This window comes from Nelumbo nucifera, chromosome 3 (assembly GCF_055504915.1).
Source record: "Nelumbo nucifera cultivar China Antique chromosome 3, China Antique-T2T, whole genome shotgun sequence".
Lineage (NCBI taxonomy): Eukaryota > Viridiplantae > Streptophyta > Magnoliopsida > Proteales > Nelumbonaceae > Nelumbo > Nelumbo nucifera.
This window is the reverse complement of record NC_142651.1, coordinates 40,056,820-40,062,110: the sequence shown is the minus strand read 5'-3', so window position 1 is coordinate 40,062,110 and position 5,291 is coordinate 40,056,820.

The window sequence follows — 5,291 nt, the reverse complement described above, 5'->3', positions numbered from 1 at the left end:
TTGTCATCATCAGGGTCTTTCGTAGTTCTTTATATGGACTGATTAGAGATCCGCCATTGATAATCCATGTTGAAGCTGAATGGTGTCATGATCCCATCAGCTCAGATGCCAGACCCAGCTCATCAGTGACGATAATTAATGATCCATGCTTCATCATACTTCTCTTCACAAATTACTTTATTATTCTCTCCGCTTTGTTTTTTCTCCTCCTGTCTAAACAAAAAAAAAAAAAAAGGCTGTTGGCCGTTTGAGAGAGGGAGGAGACCTTTCAACTGAATTGCTACTTCTTCCAGATTGTAAAGGCCAAAGTCAGCCACACTCGATTCTCCTGCTTGTTTCTTCTATTCGACTACTAGCGATACCACGCGAGATGTAGATGTGGGGGCAGGCAATTCGCATTTGGGTGCTTGAACCAACTCAACCATAGGCAACAACAGAGCACGGGGAGCTGATTTGAGATAGTGCAACTTGTGGGGGGTCCAGAACGTAACCACATTACATGTGCTGTGTAGGGAAAGTGGAGAGCCAAGACATCTCTAAATGGGGTGTTTGACAAGTCTTTAGGGCTTTTCAAAGCTCGGAAGACTAAAGTCTTTATCTTTCTGTTTCGTAATAAAAGACAGGAGGTTGGAAAGACCTAAGCCCTAAAATTAAGGGTTTTAAAACTGAACTGGACAGGGGTCCGATTCCTGGGTCAAACGGCTCAGTCGTTCAAATTGAATGGACGACCCGTTCAGACAAAAAAAATAAAAAAATGGTCAAACCATTGGATCATTTGAACAGATCGACCACCAATCACCTGACCATTCTCCGGTTTTTCCGGCCTGACCATCCGATCCGGTCCGGTTTTGAAAACCATGCCTAAAATTCTCATGGAAACCTAAAATGGCAAAAAAATAAATAAATAAATAAAGAAGTTTTTTGTCTTTCTATGCCTAAAATCTTTCATTTAAAAGTTTGGTAGACCATTATAGATTTGAATACTTAGGGGCCGTTTGACAAGTCTGAAAAGATCTTCTAGTAGCTTTGATAGTTAAAAGACGCATTGAGCTTTTGCATGAATATCTGAGCAGCCCAAAGCTAGTTTAGCTACCACATGTCTTTCCGTGTCTTCTGCACGAGAATAAAGCGAGAAAAACGCGGAAAGCTCTATTTGGAGCTTTCTGAAATCAGCCAAAAATGGGCTTCTCTCATCTTTTTGGCACACAAACTTTTGGCGGTTAGATCTATTACAAACAAAATGGAAAAAAACCATTATGCAATCTACCCCGACTTATAAACAGTTGAAAGACCATGCAGAAAGACGTACCAAATGGGGCTTAAACTAAGCAGTCTAAATCTTTAAAGGCACAACTCCAAAAGTTTAATATGTTTTTTGGCCATCTGGACTATCAGAAAATCTTTCTAAAAAGGCTGGCTAAACCGCATCAATAAATGACTAAATGTCAATCAATTATATGACAAAAAGCGCAAAACAATGGGAAACAATATATTTTGATATGCTCTACGAGGCTCTCAGCCACCGCGGGCTAAGCAGTTTAAGTATTTGAAATTCTTGAATCTATAAAGATGATATAGATTCCCACATTCTAAACAAACTAGCAAGTAAGGCTTTGGTTGATGTGGCAAATTTGGGTCCAGGTCAAGTTCCATTTTAGGGAGGGTTGGTCTTTGATTGGTCCTTAATCCAAAACAATCCACCGATCTGGTTTGTATACATGCTTTATTTTAGAGAGAGAGAAAGAGTTTAAAGATGTTAAGAAAAAAATGAAAGGAAGGTAATGATTTAATGGGGGATGAGAGATGTTTATAAACATTCATATTGAAGAGTTTTTTTTTTTTGTTTTTTGAGTAATGATGAAATAGGAAATTAAGATTTAAGAGTTTTTATCGAGACATTTTATATCTAACATAATTTAATTAAAAAATAAATAAATACGATGTGACCAATGAGAAGAGTAGTCCCGAGTGAGCATAAAGGTTATGAGAGTACTCTCTCTCCTTTTTTTTATATATATATAAAAAAAACTTATAATCTATCAACTGGTATCATAAACGTATTAACCAACCGGATGGTATTTATCAAAATTCATGGGTGGACTCCCATCATGAAAGCTCTTTCTGACATCATAGATTTTTCCATAATATATATAGAGAGATATGATGGGTTGGAATTTTATGCTTGTTGGCATGTGGAAAACTAAAGCCACTGTCTTGAAGAAGTAGTGATAAATGTTATCATTTCGTGGCCACTCCTGTGGACTTCACTATACTACTCCTATGGACATTCATACATTGTTCTATATTGTACCAGAATCTAAGAGAACCAAAAGCCTGACCTACCATTTTCTTAGTCAAAATTTGCTTACTCTACGGCTCTACCTATACAAACTCCAATTATTTGGTTCCCCCTGCATCTTTGACAAACAAGAACCTCCTATACACCTACTAATGTGTGCCTTCTTTGAACATACCTATCAGAAAACCATTTTCTTACCTACTACTCGGCGGAAAGTTTCATTTGTTTATAAAATTTCACCAACCCATATTGTCTCCTACCACTCTTAATTAATAGACCCCACATAAACTAATCAGTGTTAAAAGCTTTGGATTTTTGCTAACTTTGAGCGGCCTCAGAGCACCCTGTCTCGTCCACATTAGGTGGTAGGTCGTTCATAAATGGTTGACGAAGAAGTATTATAAGCGGGTAGCTGTAGGGGCCATCCAGCGGTTGAGTTAATTACTCATTGGTCGCAACTCGCAGGGGATGTATCATGTATATAGACTACAATTCTTATACACAATATTGCAAAATATATTGGTGGTTGCATTGACATGAAGCCATTTATATCATATCAATTATTGTTATTGATTTTATCAAATTCTTTTCTCAAAGTGCTTGAGCACCACAAATTGATTCGTTCGTGTTGGTTCTATGCATCAGCAAGTGCAATACTAGAGACACAATCTGAACAAAGAGACCAAGTACAAAGCTGTGCACACGAATCTAGCCGATGAAAAGCTTCATCGGTGATTTTTGAGTAGGGATGTCTCGGATTGATTTTAATTTAGATGGGTTCCAACCCAAATTTGGTCCATTGACACATTTCTTATTGATCTGTCCAATTTGTCCAACCCAAAACCAATGAAGATTGAAAAGCAGGAGAAAATGCTCTTGCAATGAGCAATGACATTGTTAATGCTCCACAGTGGGTCAACAATGGCTTTGTGATAACATTGTCCTTACTATTAGTTGGTTTTAATTTTTTTGGCTGAATAGGATCTTAAGATGTAAGATTCAAGATATCAAACCCATAGTGATTATCCTCAAGTATCCTTGCTGCTAGTTTGCAGACCATGGCTTGGAATCACTCACCCAACATTTTCCCTATGTTCCCCCAATTCGTTGTCAGGCGCCTTTCTAGAGCATAAATTTTCCAAACTTTAAACCCTATGGTTGAAATCGCATGCAATATTTCAAAGCAATATCCAAAAAAGGCCCATACTTAGCACTTATTTTCTATATTTCAGTAACAAATTTTAACACGTGAATTGCCTGGCATGAAAGTTCATTCCTCCTATAAATCCTATTTGATTTGAAATTTGGATTTGCTTCTCACAGAGTATGTCTCATACCAACCTCATAGCACGTTGCAGGCTTATAGTCATGTATTGGAAACATCTCCCCGTAAATAATAACTTATGAAAATGTTTCAGATGTGTGACTCAAAGTGCTGTAAGGCTGGTGTGAAAAGCCCTTTGTAAGGAGCAAATCCGAACTGTTTGATTCAATGTCCCAAATTAATTCGAAAAGCTAGCCCTGAGTTTTCAAAAATTGCCATGTAAATATTGTCACACACTTCAGAATTGGGATTTCCTGCAAACAAAACATGTTCCAACACTACCAACATGATCCGACACTACACATTTTACCATGAGTCTAGGCCCACCACGCATGAGATGTGTGGTATCAGATCATGTTGGTAGGGTGTTGGAATAAATTTTGTTGTCAAGAGACCCGGAGATTCTATATAATTGCCTGAGATGGGCCATTGTCTACGCTTGGCAGATGAATTAGAACTGTCAATGGGTTGAGTATGGTTTGAGACAGGCATTATTTTTTTTAATACATTTGGGGCCAAATAAGCCTAACTAACCTACCAGGCCTAAGCCCAACCCAAGTGTGTCAACTATCAAGTTTTAGTTCGGCCTGGGCTCAAGTTGGCCAAATGAGGCTTAGTTCAAGATCAGGCCTTACGCCCAAATCATAGGGTGTGGGCCTGCATTGACCTTAAATCCCAATCCAACCCACTTAAATTGTGCACCTCGATGATATCTATGTCATGTAAACACTTACTATTTACACTCATTTTTAGTTTTTGTTAAAGTTATATTATTATCAAAAAATGAAGTTCCAAGTTGTAATTGAGGCTAAGACTGATTAATAATTGGTATTTCTTTGGGTCTATTTTATAGGACTGATTTTATGTGTGTATTTGGTTTTAAATAAAATAGATTGACAAAACAAGATTCATGTAGCCGAGCCATATGGTAGAGGGCATGAATAAAGTATGTATGTAAAGAAATTAGGCCAGATTTGGGCTAAGTTAGGGTTGGGCTAAGCTTATAGGGCTTCCTAAGCGTTAGGCCCAGCTAAACAAAAACACTGGGGTTTTAGACCGAGACCCAAATTGAGGAATAAAAATCCAAGTCCAGCCCGTGTTAAAGCTTCAATCGGGCTCGGATTAGGCCCGAACAAGTTGCACTCCTATCCTAATTCATTTTCCCTTTTAATTATAATTAATATTAACATTATATTGTATTTATAATTTATCTTAGTATTATTTTATTACATTTGTTTTGAATTATTAATCGAGACAAACTATCAGGAAGAAAAGCCTCACCTCGTTAACACCGTCCGATCGGAATCAATGATGATTGGATTAAGTTCAACGGCCGATAAGCCCACCCAAACGACCATGGCCGACCCATATTCCGTATGTACGGTTACGTTGAAGCGAGTCGACCGTGCTCGATTTTTGGATGATTGGGCGATGGCGGGAGATCAAATCAGCCCCCCACATGATTACTCCCCACAACGTCCAATAGGACATCCCCTCCGTGTATTGAGAATATCTCCCGATGATAATATCAGAAATGATCATCGAGAGATGTTTCTAATATACGGCGGAGATATGCTGTGAGACGTTGTAGGGACAATCTTGTGGGTGGCTGATTTGAACTCCGACGGCGGTGCTCTAGTTTTAGAAAAGAGTTCGGACGAAAGAACG